Here is a 16,355-nt window from a genome sequence, read left to right as displayed (position 1 = left end):
GGGGACCCCCGCTCGCTCCTGAAAGACCCTCTCTCTTTCTAAATGGTCCTCCCTTGTCCTGGAAAACTAAACTGTGAATTCTTGGTAACAATAAATGTTAATGTCTCAGCTGAAGAGAAAACAGAGGTCCTGCCTGTCCAGGCTCGGGGGCTCCTCAGAGGAGGCGGTGGAGGCATCAGGACAGTTTTCCGGGTGACGGTGTGAAGCCCCAAGCCCTCGTCCCTGAAATGGAAAGAGCAGGACAGCCTCGACCCCCACAGGGGGGTCATGTATTGCCTTGGGGATGGAAATACACCGTCGATGCCACGCTCCGGCAACGTTTGTCGGAAAGGCTCCTTCCTCTGCGAATTGCTTTTGCATCTCGTAAAAGATCGCGTGGGCATGTTTGTCTGGGCCTGTTTCTGGGCTCTGGGCTTTGCTCCCTTGGTCTGTTCATCCGTCGCTCCTCTGTCTCCATCACTGTAGCTGTGCAGCTGCTGAACTCCTGCCATTTTTCCATCCTCTTCAAGGTTGGTTTAGCCATTCTAGGGCCTGTGCTTATTCGTATGGATTTGAGAGTAAGCTTGTCCATGTCTACAAAAGCCTTGCTGTGATCTTGGTAGGAATTGCATTTTTATTCCTTTTTTTGGCCACACCGTGCAGCATGCAGGAGACTAGTTCCCCGACCAGGGATCGAAGCTGTGCCTCCTGCAGCGGAAGCACTGAGTCCTAACCACCGGACCGCCAGGGAATTCCCAGGAATTTCATTTTTAAAGCCACCTATGAATTTGGGAAGAATTGATATATTTACTATGTAAAGATGAATCTTACAATCCATGAACATAGCTTGTCTATCCATTTATTTACATCTTCTCTGATTGCTTTCATCAGCATTTTGTAGTTTTTAGCACACAAGTCCTGCACGTGTTTCATTGTATTTACACTTAGTATTTCATTTTTTTTTTTTAGCAATTGTAAGTGGTACTTTATGTTTAATTTTGGTGTCCACGTGTTCTTTGATATTATGTAGATACACAAATGGTTTTATATGCTTATCTTTTATCCTGTGACCATGCTAGGCTCACTTATTAGTTCTAGAGGTTTTTTTTTTTCTTTTGTGTGTTCCTTGGAATTTTCTACATAGACAATTTTGTCATCTACAAATAGGGACAGTTTTATTTCTTCCTTTCCAATTTGTATGCCTTTTATTTCTTTTTCATACCTTATTGCACTGGCTAGAACTTCTAGTACAATGTTGAATAAAAATGGTGAGTGTAGGCATCCTTGTCTAGTTCCTAATCTTAGAAGAAAAGTATTCCGTATTCACCATTGAGCACAATTCTAGTTGTAGGTTTTGCTGTAGGTGCTCTTTATCAAGTTGAGGACATTCCCCTCCACTCCTACATTGCTGAGAGTTTTTATCATGAATATGTATAGAACTCAAATGCTTTTTCTTCATCAACACATATTATCATATGATTTTTCTCCATTAATCTGCTACATGGTAGACAACATTGATTTTAAAATGGTGAAACAGTCTTGCACATCTGGAATAAATCACACTTGGTCATGGTCTGTAATTCTTTTATACATTTTGCTGGAGTCAATTTAGTAATATTTTGCTGGTATTTTTGTGCCTAAGTTATTGAGAGATATTGGTCTGTCATTTTCTTTTTTTTGTTTTATTTTGTTTGTTTGGTATTGTCTTTGTCTGGTTTTATTATCAGAGTAACATTGGCCTTATAAAATGAGAAATATTTCTTCATCTTCTATTTTCTGAAAGAGAATAAGTAAAATTGGTGTTCGTAGTCTTTAAATGTTTGGTAGAATTTTCCAGTGAAACCATCTGGATCTGCAGATTTCTTTTTTTAAGTAGCTTTTAAATTACAAATTCATCTTTGATGGTTATTGGACTATTCGGGTGTCTATTTCATCTTGGTCGAGTTTTGGTAATTTAGTATTTTGGCCCATTTCTTTTAAGTTATCAAATTTATGAGCATAGAGTTGTCTGTAGTATTCCCTTATTTTCCTTTTAGCTGTGGATGGGTAGTGATATCCCATGTTTCATTCCTGTTATTGTGATTTTGGTCCTCTCTCCTTTTGTCCATGTCAGTCTTTTTAGAAGTTTATCAGATTTGTTGATTTTTTTTTTTTGAGTAAACAGCTTTTTGTTTTGTTGACCTTCTTTATCATTTTCCTGTTTTTAATATCATTGGGTTCATTTCCTGTCTTCCTTGTTTCCTTCATTTTGCTGACTTTGGGCTTATTTTGTGCCTCTTTTCTCTAGTTTCTTGAGGTAGAAACTCAGATAATTGGTTTGGTACCTTTTTTTCTCTTTTAATTTAAACTATAATTTTAGAGCTATGAATCACCCTCTCAGCAATGCTTTAGCTGCATCCCACACACTTTGATATGTAGCATTCTCATTAAATTCTTTTTAAAAATTGAGGTGAAATTCACATAACATAAAATTAACCATTTTAAAGTGAGCATTTAACTAGCATTTAGTACCTTCAAATATGCAACTACCACCACCACTATTTAGTTCCAAAACACTTTTACCAGAGCAAAAGAAAATTCCGTACCCATCAAGCAATCCATTCTCCCTTCCCCGGAGGCCCTGGCAACTACCAGTCATCTTTCTGTCTCTATGGGTTTACCTATTCTGGGTATTTCATGTAAGTAGAATCATATAATATGTGATATTTTGTGTCTCCCTTCTTTGACTTAGCATAATGTTTTTGAGGTTCATCTTATAAAGTTATATACAACTTGCCTGTAAAACTTGGGTTTAGAGGTGTTGGGGGGAAATGATGGGAGTGAAGTTCAATTATTTATTTAATTTCTTTAATGGTAATTGGTCTGTTCATTTTTCTTGCTATTTTTGAGTCAACTTTGCCATGGTTTTCCTAGTAAAATTACTTCGACATTTTCAAATTTACTGGCATAAAAATTCTCAGTGCAATTTATGGTTCTTAAAATCTCTAGTGCATCTGCAAAGTTTAATATCTTAATTTTTCTATCCTATTTTTAGTATCTCTCTCCCTACTCCCTTTTTTTCTGTCTGATCAATTTTGGAGGAATCAGTTCTGGGATTTGCTGGTCTCTACTGCTTCATCAGTCAATTAATTTCGCCCTTATTTCCCTCCTTCTCCTTTCTGTAGGTATGCTCTTTGGTCCTCCTTTGGCTTCTTTTTGCTGTACCTTCTTGTTGCACCTATGAACAAAAATCATAGGAGCTTCATGGTTTTAAAGTTAATGTTTCAAATTTCCTCTAGGATTTCCTCCTAAATGCATATGATTTTAGAGCACATTATTAAATTTCTGAGTGCTTCTTCCTGCTGATTTCTAACTTAGTGACTGGATTTGACTCCCTCGTGGAAAGATTTTGAAAGGCAAGTCTTCCCAGAAATTTGGACTGTGAGTGTCTTCAAGATGGGTCTATACAGCAATCCCACTACTGGGCATATACCCAGAGAAAACCAAAATTCAAAAGGACACATGCACCCCAATGTTCATTGCAGCACTATTTACAATAGCCAGGTCATGGAAGCAACCTAAATGCCCATCAACAGACGAATGGATAAAGAAGATGTGGTACATATATACAATGGAATATTACTCAGCCATGAAAAGGAATGAAATTGGGTCATTTGCAGAGACGTGGATGGACCTAGAGACTGTCATACAGAGTGAAGTAAGTCAGAAAGAGAAAAACAAATATTGTATATTAATGCATATATATGGAATCTAGAAAAATGGTACAGATGAACTGGTTTGCAAGGCAGAAATAAAGACACAGATGTGGAGAACAAACGTATGGACACCAAGCGGGGAAAGCGGGAGGGTGGGTGGTGGTGGTGGGATGAACTGGGAGATTGGGATTGACATGTACACACTAATATGTATAAAATAGATAACTAATAAAAACCTGCTATATAAAAAATAAATAAAATTAAATAAATTAAATTTTAAAAAAGAGACCAGCCTGAGGGTACTCCCTGAAGGGTCGAGATGACAACCAACCTTACAGTTTAGATTTTAAAACAATGCTTGTTAGTTTCAAATCTATATAATACATGACAGGCTAACAAAACCCTAGCATGTTGGGTTAGGCCGTCAGCACATAAGTGGGAACTTCTAAAGTTCCTGGAAACAGGTTCTCTCAGTGGTTTTCCTGGCCCCTTTTTGTCTTGTTTGCTTCTCTAACTGAGAGAGGGCACGTGGGCTCCGCTGCCACCAAGTTACCACAAACTTCAGATTTGGCGGGAGCTAGATTAATGTGTTTTCACTGTAAAAAGTTGACCTTGGGGACCAAAGGGCCAGTGCAAGCTCTGTAAATATATCTCCGTGGAGGTTGCATCGACCCGTCTCGCAGAGATGAGCCCTACCGAGGAGCAGCTACACATCCAGCATTTTTGAAGCATTTCTGAAGCCTTGGGATCTAGCTATAGGCATCAGATGGGGGAGGCAGGTTAGGACATTTCTGTGCTAAAGTCAGTCTGCGCCATCATGGCAGCCCAGGCTGAAGTCCTCCAAAGACGCCCCGGCAGCCCGCAGGCCAGGAGTCAGGGAGACCACACCCCCGTCAGCTGGTGCCTCCTGGACTCGTCTTGGCCACAGACTGTGGCATGGTCGGGAGCCTCTCTTGGGCAGTGATTCTCCACTTTGGTGGGTCACAGCCTCAGGCTACAGACCCTCCGGAGGGCGGGCCTTTAGGGACCCTCCCACCCTTTGTTACGTAGAACACAAGACTCATAATTACACCCCTAACCCCACAGCTGAAAGAAGACAGAGGCCTCGAATATAAAAGTGTTTTACAAATTTCAGAGCAATGAGCTAAAGAGAGATATTGTGGCCTAAGTCTTCAACCCCGAGAGACTGAAGACGGAGCCCGAGATTCTGAAGGAATTGCTTTGGGCTCAGACACACCTGGGGAACCAAGGCCTATCCTCCGTCTCTTGATTTGAAAGGTCCTGCTCCTGGGCTCTGTCATCGTGCCCTGTAGCCCAGCCCTGATCACCCTGAGTGAGTTCACCCCGAGCTGGGCCTGACCACAGTGGAAGTCAGGGAGGTGCCTGGGTGCCTCAGCCTCCCCTTCAGGGGCTCTTCTCCCGGCCCCTCGGGGTACACCTGCTCCCTCCCCTCCCATGGAGAATGGTCCTGCCCTGGTGCCGTGGCAGCAACAACCTTGCTGGTGGGAGGTCTGGGCCAGGTGCGGGTGGGGAGGCGCAGAGAAGGGAGAGGACCAGTGTGAGGGTGGCACAAATGCTGTGGGGACAGCAGACCAGGCCCAGGACAGCCTGGAGGCCATGTGGGCCTCATCAAGGGAGAGGACAGACCGGGAAGTGGGTTCCCAGTGCAATGATGGTGCGGAGGTGAGACAGCAGGGGTGGGGCCAGAGGGGAGAAGCCAGAGGGGATGGGTGTCTTGGGGGCTGTAGGGGGTCTGGTGGGCTTTTGTGGCCATGAGTAACAACTCTTCCACCCCTAGAGTTTACTAACACTCCCCTGGGCACTGGCTCAGCGGGTCCTCAGCACTGTGTAGGGAGCCTGGTGACCCATTCCCCAGACAGCAGGACTGAGGCTGGAGGTCGGGTGAGGTGGCTGGTGCCAGCCTGCCGCCCCAGAATCTGAACCCTGGCTCTGACTCCAGCTGCTGTCCTGCTCTGCCCTTCCCCTTGGGGCCTTGCTGGTTAGGAGGAGACCTGGCTTCTCTGAAGTGGCCCTTCCCCAGGGGAGCCAGGCTCAAGATGGAGCTGAGAGCCCCCAGGCAGGCGCCCTGTGAGTCCAGGTGAGTGCAGCGAGGTCAGGATCAGGCAAAGCATCGGGGGGCCGAGACATCCCTGCCGATGCCACTCTGTGCAATCTGAGTGGCCAGGAATTTACAAGTTTCCATCAGACTTGGGGATTGCCGGGGGTGGGGGGTGTCTCACAAACTCTCAGAATACTTATCCCAAATCTCTGCTTCCCTCTACATGCAGATGGGCTGTGTCAATCTTCTGTGTGTGTCTTATTTTACCCAAGATACCCTTGACCTCAGAAAGCCTGTCACCCATCTGTCAAAGATCCTTTAAAAAAGTAATTACCTGTGAACCTAAAACTGCTCTAAAACATAGTCTTTAAAAGAAGTGATTGATGGAGACAGCGGTAGATTTAAGGATTTTAATGTAACTAGTGAGCTGGCAACTTCTAGGTGAATTTCCGCATCTCTTTCCTATGGAATTTTTCTTTTCTCTTTCTCTCACTTTTTTTTTTTTTTTTTTTTTGTGGTACGCGGGCCTCTCACTGTTGTGGCCTCTCCCGTTGCGGAGCACAGGCTCCGGACGCGCAGGCTTAGCGGCCATGGCTCACGGGCCCAGCCGCTCCGTGGCATGTGGGATCTTCCCGGACGGGGGCACGAACCCATGTCCCCTGCATCAGCAGGTGGACTCTCAACCACTGCGCCACCAGGGAAGCCCTCTTTCTCTCATTTTTAGCAGTTAAAGCAAGGTGTCATGATCACCCTTGAGATATTTTTGTTTAGGATGGCTGGAACTCTCACACTGGAATAATGAGACTTTGGAACATATAACTGCTTCTGAACAAAAGTCAAACAAATGAGGTGTTAGCACTCAAGAGGCATTGAGTATGTCTTTAGGAAGCAGAATGGGAACGAAAGTCAGCAGGTAGCACTAAACCCACACGCTCGTTTGCTGCCGGAAGCTCCGTCATCACCAGCGCATCAGCGGGCCGTGAAGTGGGGCCGGGGTCTCTGGGTCCTTGTATTCTGCTCCTGGCAGGAATCCAGGCATGTGACTGCCCAGAATTGACGCCTGGGACCTGCCTCTCGGTTTGGGTCCCCCAGAGACAGATGTACACATACAAGTGCACAGACACGCGTGTGCACACCGGCTGCTCCTGGAGCCCCGTGGCTGTGGAGAAAGGCCCCGACCAGAGAGAAACAGAGGCGGCAGGTGGGCTTAGCTGCAGCATGTGAGGGGCGGCCCAGGGGAGGCGTGGAGCTGACAGCGTCTGCTCGCTTAGATCTGAACCAGCTGTGACATTTCCCAGTATTTGCAGTCTGGGGAGAACTTTTATGTATACAAAGTAGCCACTAAGAGAATAAATGGGACCTTGTTTCTCCTTCAGTAAATGAGAGCTGAGCTCCCAGGCAGAGGCAGACCCAGTTCCCCGCCCGCCCTCGGGGGACTCTGGTGTGTGACCTCTGTTCTAATGCACCAGGGTGCTGTCAAGGGGGCCTGAGGCACCGGCTCTGACTGTCCCACAGCGCTGACAGAACCGGGAGTGAGAAGCAAATGATCTGTTTGGTTTTGCACGTTGTCATGAATTCTCCAAGCAAGACTCAAGACTCCCCAAACAGATGTCTAAGAGTTAAGGGTGAAGCTTTCAGCCATAACGCCAGGCAGGAGGTCTTACTCAGCATCTTGGCAGTGCCAGGTGGATAGAGCCCCCTCCCCTCACACGCACACACGGTCACGTATGCTCACACACACAGACACACACCACCTGCGTGCATACGTACGGGCACATATACAGCTGCACGTGCACACACACAGAGACGGCAGAGACACAGTGGGTGGGTGGCTTAGGAGCAGAGGACACTGGTCTGGTCCCAACCCTGTTCAAAGACACTGGGACCTCCCCAGGACTCAGCTTCTTCATCTGTGAAATGGGGTTGATGGTTCCTGCGCAGCCTACATCTTGAGAAGACGATGAAAATCAAATGAGACAGCAGACAGGAAGATCCGTTTGAGGGTGAGAGCTCCTTCTGGGCTTAAGGACCCGTTACCAGTGCAAAGTTGCTAATATTGTCCCCTGACCTGTGAGCTGAGGACAGCTGAGGCTGAAGCAGACCTTGGCAGACTTTGGGCAGGTGCGGGAAGGGGCAGTCGGGAGTGAAGTGACCCCCGGCTTGGGAACAGGCGTGCACGAGGCAGGTGCCGAGGCGCCCTCCCCAGAGCAAGGTAAGACCTGGTCTTCATGGAGGTGCCCGAGGCAATGGCTTAGATGCAGAGCCCAAAGGCAGCTACCTAGTGCCTGGCCAGGTTGAAAATTACAGAAAGGGTGGGAGGACACAGGGATCCCGTTCTCCCCCACTCCTTCTCTCCCTGATGTCTCTAATCGGTGCTGGAAAAGGTAGCGTGCTAAAACCTAGGGCTTCTCACAGGGAGGTCTCCTCTGCCACCGCCTGCTCAGGGAGAGCTTCCCGGCATCCAGGCCAAGCCGGGCACCCCGTCTATGCCCTCATCATACAGCATGTTTCCTCTTTGTGGCCCTTACAGCAGGTGTAATCACACATCCATTCATATAATAATAGGAGGTCTGTCTGTCCCACTGGGTTGTGAGATCCACAGGGGTGGGGGCCAAGCCTGGGCTTCCTCTCACCTGAACCCCCCATGTGGCCCAGAGCCAGGAACCGAGTAAAGTAGCACCTGACCTTCGGCCTTTTAGCCTCTTGCCTCTTGTTTCATGAAATGCAGTGAAATGCCAGTGCACACGTCTTCCAATGGGAAAAAGTAATTTACAAATTCCTTGGAGTTCATTGCAATGAAATCTACTGTCCACGTGAGCACACCTGTGAGGAGACAGATGGCTGTGCAGGTAGCAGCCACAGAGCTGAGTAATTGCAGGGTTATGTCCCGGAGAGACCACGGTCAGGGATGGCGGGACGGCCAAGGGTCCGGTGGGCAGAGGGCGGGAGTCGAGAGGCGCCAGCCAGCACCTTGGACAGCAGCCCTCGGCTCCACGCCGCGTCCGGGTTTGCTGTTTTCTTGGGGCCCCAGGATTAGGACGGGTTGATTGCACAAAGCCATGACGGATGTAGTGTCTCTGGGACCAGAGTGTCTGCCTTACCCCTCAAAGCATCCCCCGGCTCAGAACAAGAGGTGGGTTCTAGCCCCGGCTCACTGCCAGCTCCTCTGCTGTGTGATCTGAGGGGGGCGGGGGGGGCCTCCTACCACCCCTCGGGGCCACAGTTCCGCCAGCACGATGAAGTGAGTCTCGTCGAGGGTCCTTGGGTGTTACCTGCTCTGTGTTACTGGGTCACGTTCCAGCATCTTCTCTACTCCCTGGTCAGAAACCTCTGTTTTGGGCTGTTTCTACGGCCAAGAAGTGGCCTGTTATTCACTCCTGCACCTGCAAGGGGGCACAGTGCCGGCACATGGTTGGAGCTAATACATAATCGCTGACTGGGTGAAAAGAACACAACTTCGTGGTCTCCTTCCTGTAACCTCGACTGTGTGGATGTCAACAGAACTCAGTTTAAATGTGAAAGGAGAAAAGCAAACAAACCTATAAACTGTGGGCCTCCACGGAGTCAGCACTGCCAAATGCAGGTGTCCTTAGAGGGAAATGGGGGCTTGTTTCCCGGGTTCCCCTCTCACCAGCTGGAGCGAGTGAACTGGGTGAACAGGACCCTCTGTGGCCGGCCCCCTAGTGACGTGTGTGCCCGTGGATCACAGGCGGCGCCACAGCGCTTTCCCAGCGGCTCACGGTAGCTGATGACTCTCAAGGGGAGAAGCAGCCCCTCGCCCAGGGGCCCCTAAGCTCTTAGGGGACATGAGGTCTCCCCACACCCAAGCTCCCGGAGTGGCCACCCAGCGAGCACACAGACGGGGAGCAGGCCGTACCCCGCACACCTGAGCACCTGTGAGTTTCCTGTGGCCGCAGTAACAAGTACCACAGACTGGGGGCTTAAAACAGCACAGATGGGGCCTCCCTGGTGGCGCAGTGGTTGGGAGTCCGCCTGCCGATGCAGGGGACACGGGTTCGTGCCCCGGTCCGGGAAGATCCCACATGCCGCGGAGCGGCTGGGCCCGTGAGCCATGGCCGCTGAGCCTGCGCGTCCGGAGCCTGTGCTCTGCAACGGGAGAGGCCACGACAGTGAGAGGCCCGCGTACCGCAAAAAAACAAAAACAAAAACAAAAACAGCACAGATGTATCCCTCACAGTTCTGGAGGCCAGACTCCACAATCGCCCTGTCGGCAGGGTCCATTCCCTCTGGGCGCTCTGAGGGGACTCTGTCTCGTGCCCCTCCCGGCTCCTGGCGTCTCCTCCATCCTTGGGGCTCCTGGGCCTGTAGGTGCCTCCCCCCATCTCTGCCTCCGGCTTCCCGTGGACTTCTCATCTCAGTCTGTGTGTCTAAAGCCTCCCTCTGCCCATCTCTTAAAAGGACACCCGTCACTGGGTTTGGGGTCCACCCTAAATCCAGGGTGATCTCATTTAGAAATCCATAACTTAATTACCTCTGCAAAGACCCCTTTCCCAAATAAGGTCCCACTCACAAGTTCTGGGGGTCAGGACGTGGGCAAAGCTTTTAGGGGCCACTGCTCAGCCCACCCCACCCTGACGGCAGAGGGGCCCAGGAAGGGATGCAGGGATTTCTGAGCCACTGGTTCCAGGCTGTGTGTTTGGGAGCCGCCTGCAAAAGAGGGGTCCTGAGAGCCAGCCCCCCGCCACTGAGCGCCTTCAGTGACCCTGGCCATGTTATGGAGCTTGTGGGCCTGGGCCTGGAGCCGCTGCCTCCCACAGGCAACGTGGAAAGTGGGATGGGCTCTGTCTGCCTCTCCATCCCGCTGTGTCTCTGTCTCTGTCTCCAGCCCTGTCTCCCTCAGGCCCAGGACTGTGGCCCTGGCTCCCCGCCCTGCCCGGCAGTACCATGTGCATCATTCCTCCCTGAGCTGAGCAGGGCCTGGGTGTCTGCATGGTGGGAGACTCCTTCTGCACCCTGCATCCAGCTGTCCTCTTCAGATTCAGGTAGGGGTTTGTGGATAAGACTCCATCCCCCGCCCTTTCCCATAATTATGCACACTAGGTGATGGGAACAGGGGCGGCCCACTCCCAGGAGGAGGTGCAAGGGGGTGGGTCTGCAGGGGGCATCCTCTGAGGGGCCCGCCTGCCCCTCCAGCCCCAGCTCCCCCTCGGAGCCCTCTCAGCCCAAGTACACGCATGCACGCGCACCATGTACACGCACGCACACACATGTCCTCCGTGCCGCACAGCTACTGGTCTGGGGCCCCCATCCTTCAGGAGGTGTGTATGGTGGATGCCAGGACAGCCAGGGCTGGGGAGACCACCAGTGTCCCCCCCGCCCACCTCCCCGTGCACACGCCGAGGCCTTGCCCCTCCCGGTCCAGTGCCGGGAGCTGTGGAGAGTGGGGGGCACAGCCGGCACGCCCTCTCGCCTGACGCCTGCCCCAGCCGAAGATGTGCTTGGCAACACCCAGGAGACCCCTCCCGCGGCCGAGGGTCGAGGGGGCGTCCTCCTCGGCACCTGCTCCACCACTGCCCTGAGCCCACCCTTCCATCCCCACGATCTCCCTCTAAAAACCCCTTCAGTAAACCAAGACCCCACACACGCCTGCAAAGCCGCTCCACGGTTGAGTCTGCCGTGGACTCACGGCCGAGAGTTAATTCGCTAATTTCAGCGAAACTGCATCCCTTTTGTTTCATATCAATTAACAGAGAATTAAAAAAGCAATCTCCTCGATGGCTCCTGTCTGGCAGCCGAGGCCGCAGAGCTAACGAGGCGAGGCTGCCCTTCCCAGCTTCCGCATGGCCCTGCCCTCGGCGGTGCCCCCTGCGAACTCCGTCCTCTGGCAGGAGGCCCCTGAGGTGAGGAGGGCCCGGGGGCAGGGCCGGCCCGGGGGTCCCATCGGAGCCCCCAGTGGACGCAGCCCCCCACACCAGCTCGGGGGCTTTGGAGGGTTGGCAGGGCAAAGCCCCACTTCACCCCGGGCCAGCCCGGCGAGCCCTTCCCTGCCCACCCCACCTTCCTCTTCCACTAGACGGGCGCCTTTGTGTGTCTTTCAGGAGGAGCTTCAACAGTGCTACATGCACGCGCACATGCCCACACCAGGCATTCCACGTACTCGCACACAGGCGGAGGCACACGCACACGCAAGCACACACACGTGTGCACCCAAAGCCCCAGAGAGGCTGCTGGACCTGGTGCTGCCGGGCGATGGGTCGGGGGGGGTCCTACTTTTGGGGACCAGGCCGCTGTGATGTACCTGCTTTTCCTAAAACATGTTTGCAGGTGGATGGCTCTGAAGTGGTGACAGTGCTGGGGCTTTTCTGCAGGAAAGGACACGGGAGATCGGTGTGTGTTTATTATGTGAGGTGGGACTTGGGGGCAGCCGGGGAGGGACGTTTCTGGCCCCTCTCTTTAGCGCTCATCAGCGCCCGGCCTAGAGAGGGAGGCCCTGCCCCGGGGCCCCCCAGCGCCCCACGCTGGCTGCAGACGATCTACGGCCCAAACGACTCCACCGCCCAGAACCCAACTGTTCGGCGTGTGTTTCAGCGAAGCCACTCCCTTGACCCATCACAGCAGATCCCTTCCGTCCGCGTCCTCCACAGAAAGTCAGCTGCGCGGGGAATGTCACCCAAAGTTGGGCGTTCAAATCGCGACGTTTGTTAGAGTTCACTTCAACCACAGCCCTTGATCCGATGCTAATCATGGGGCTGCTTCATGCACCTCTGGAAGCCTGGGGAGGCTTTTACAGGGCACGGGGTGTGCATCCGTGTGTGTATGTGTGCACGTGGAGGCATGTGCACCTGTGTTCACATGTGTGTACACACAAACACGGGTGTGTGTGTGCATCAAAGCCACGTTTAAAGGCATTGGAACAGGGAGGCCTCGCTTCGATAGAGCAACGTGGGCTGTTTTGATGTTCGTGCAACGGAGGTGACCTGAAATGGAGTGATTTGGAAGCAAATACAAATCTGGCCCAGATTTACGGTCCAGCCATTTCCCTCCATAATCAGCTTGTGCCATGGACGCTCCCATCAGCCGAAAACTTGTGACGCATCCATCAGTCCGAGCGGTGCTCCGAGCACTGTCGGTGAGGGCCCAGGAGGGGGTCGGTGTGTCTGGTTGGGATGCAGGCCCCACCCCGGCCACTGCCACCCTCCCTCCTGCCGGGAGCAGCTGAGCGGATGTGTCCCCTGCCCCACCCCACACGGCGCTTGTGAGGACATCATGTCTGCAGAGATGCCATCAGGGCATCAGGTGAAGGCACATGGGCCTTTGCCTGGAACGAAGGAGGGATGGCCACAGCCGGTGCAGGGAGCGCGGTCAGCCTAGGGGCCCTTCAAGGGAGGGGCTACTGTGCCCACCAGGACCCTGGCCAGGCTGGGAGGAGGGCCTGGTGGTCTCAGGTGGCACCGGGCGCAAGGCCAGGGGGCGGCCACCAGGGCTGGGAAGCCGCCCAGCTCAGGGGCCCTCACCCAGGAGGGAAGGTCATGCCAGCCAGGGCTGGCGCGGCCTCTGCATGGGCCTGGGTCTGCATCCTCCACCGGGTCCCCTTCACTTGTCGTGCACACACACGTGCACCCGCACAGCCTCTGTGCCCGGTCGGGGGTGGGGGCCCACCGACAGCTGGGCTGAGCTGAAAACCTTCCTCCAACTTCGGTCCCCGACCACAGTTCTCCATCCAAATGGGGGTCCTTTCTGATGGTTCTGCAGCTAGAATCAGCGTCTTTTCAAAACCCAATCGGGACACATATTCTGGAATCTCGGTTTCCCGTCTGTGCCGGGCTCAGCCACCCACGCGGGACCCCAGGTCTGGCTCAGACCCGACTTTGAACTCCATCCCTGCAGCTGGCTTCTTGCTCCAGGGTCTCAGGGGAAGCCGGGTGCTGCTGTACGGACACACCACCCCAGGTGATGCGCTCACAGATCCAGGGCCAGAATCCAAAATCAGGGTGTCCCAGGGCTGCGCTCCCTCTGGGGGCTCCGGGGGAGGGTGTGCCCTGCCTCTCCCAGCTTCGGGGGGCTCCAGGTGTCCTGGGCTTGTGGCCACATCCCTCCCGTCTCCGGCTCCATCTTCACGTGGACTTTCCTCTGTGTGTCCCTCTGTCCTCTCCTGTCCTTATAAAGGCTGGATTTAGAGCCCACACTAACGCAGGAGGATCTCATCTCAAAATCCTTAACTAATCACTTCTGCAAAGGCCCTCTGTGAACAAGGTCACATTCTGAGGCTCTGGGTGGACGTGAACTTGTGGGAACCCTGCTCACCAGATGCTGAGGTCCTTGGCCAGCGCCCCCTTCACTGGCCTCACCGACAGGCTCAGAGGAGACCCCACCTTCAACCTGGGACCCCTCCCATCCAGACCAGCTACCCTGTCCCAGTTCAATTGAAATGTTGGAAAAACAAGAAATACTTCCCAGTAGAACATACCCAAATACTGCACGGGATGTCCGTACACCCCACCTCCTGTTGTCTCTCCTCAATTACCACTTGACCAGGTGCCCTGTATTTCACGGGCTGCCTTGGACTCGGCTGGCATCCCCACTCAACAGCAGACACAGCATCTTCACGCGGAAACACAGGCGAGCAGAGCACTTCTGGCGGTGCCAGCTCCCTGCCTCCTCCGGCCCCTCCTCCCACCCAGGCATTTTTGGTTTCTAATTCCGCACTTATTTACGGTGGTGGCTGTCCCCAGGCCAAGGTCACATCTTGAACACTGGGAGTTGGGCGAGCAGAGCTCGGCGCGTGGGCTCCGTATGGGATGAATCACGGACCTGCTCGTGGGGAATCGGGCAGGCAGGCCAACCTCTCCCTGAGGATTTAAATCCTTCTCGGCCAAAATGAAGGCAGAGCCTCATGGGGACACGTGGGCCTTGGCAATGACCTCTCACGTCCACGAGCCAGGCACTGACGCCCTCTCAGGAGCAGGGCGAGGCGCAGTGGGTGTGTGTGGCCAGGGCGCCCATGCTGTGATGGACAGCGGACAGACCTCAGACGCGCCTTGGGCCCCATCAGCCAAATGCCCCCTGCCTGGGCGGGTCAGGGGCTCTGTCTGCAGCCCCAGTCCCAGGCCCTGCTGGCCGCCGGCCCACAGGGAAGGACGGGACTCCAACTCCAGCTGAGCCCGCCCCCGCACCGGGGCTCCCTCCAGTACCCCTCGGCCTCTCCCCCAGCCGCTGTCCTGGCCTGGATGTGTCTCCCGGGTTTGGGGTGCTCTCAGCAGACTGGGGATGTGCCTACCCGTCCTCGTCCCCTCCTGACGCTCGAGGAGCCCCCAGGGCCGGGTGGAAACGCCCCGTCTTCCACATGCCAGCCCCCAGGTCAAAGAGGCCTTCCACGAAGTAAAGAAGCGCTCTGCTCTGCGCGGGCAAACCTCCTCTCCCCAAGCTCGGGACTCTGCCCAGCGACGCCCATTGCCGGCTGCAGGCCCTCTGCCCAGCGCCGTCCACTCTTAGTGGCGCCACCTTGTCCCCTCGCCGGCCCCGCCTGGAGGACAGGACAGTCCTGGGACGAGGGGTGGCCATCGGGGGCCCATCCCCACAGTCCTCCTGACAGACAGACAGTGCCCAGGCCCCGGCTCTCCCCCAAGGCCAGGAGCCCCCGGAAGGAACGCCCTCGAGGGGAGGGCATCTTGCTCTCAGGGTCACTGTGTGCCAACTGCTGAGAGAAGAGGGGGTCGTGCTGGGGGGTGGGGTATTGCCCAGAAGGACTGTGGCCAGCAGGTGGCACTGCCCCCCATCTCCACCGCCCCGAACCCCAAGTAGGGCCAGCCTCATTCTCAAGAGGTGAAAAATGGCGTTTCCTCCCCACAGAGGGGGGCTGGGATGGATGACCACATGTGCCAGCAACCTGCGGTTGGCGGGGTGCATGCACACACATCCTCATCTCCATGTTCACTTGAGCTCATTACCATAGTCTCACAACGCCATCTCCACAGTCACGAGGCCCATTTCCATATTCACGAGTCTCATCTCCACACTCACGTGTCCTCATCTCCATAGTCACGTGTCCTCATCTCCATAGTCACGTGTCCTCATCTCCATACTCAGGTGTCCTCATCTCCACAGTCACGAGGCCCATTTCCATATTCACGAGTCTCATCTCCACACTCACGAGTCCTCATCTCCATAGTCACGAGTCCCATTTCCACATTTATGCGTCCTTATAACTATCTTCATTCAGTCTCATCTCCATATTTGTGAATCCCCATCTTCACGATACTCATCTCCATATTTACATGTCCTCATCTCCATACTCACGTGTCCTCATCTCCATAGTCACGTGTCTCATTTCCATATTCATGAGCTCATCTCCATAGTCACGAGTCTCATTTCAATATTCATGAGCTCATCTCCATAGTCACGTGCCCTCATCTCCACACTCACGTGTCCTCATCTCCATAGTCACGAGTCCCTTTTCCACATTTATGCGTCCTTATAACTATCTTCATTCATTCTCATCTCCATATTTGTGAATCCCCATCTTCACGATACTCATCTCCATATTTACATGTCCTCATCTCCATATTCACGAGTCTCATTTCCATGCTCATGAGCTCATCTCCATACTCACGTGTCCTCATCTCCATAGTCACGAGTGCCATTTCCATATTCATGAGCTCATC

This window comes from Monodon monoceros, unplaced genomic scaffold (assembly GCF_005190385.1).
Source record: "Monodon monoceros isolate NGI ecotype Baffin Bay Population unplaced genomic scaffold, NGI_Narwhal_1 Super_Scaffold_13, whole genome shotgun sequence".
Lineage (NCBI taxonomy): Eukaryota > Metazoa > Chordata > Mammalia > Artiodactyla > Monodontidae > Monodon > Monodon monoceros.
Note: the sequence above shows the minus strand (reverse complement) of the source record.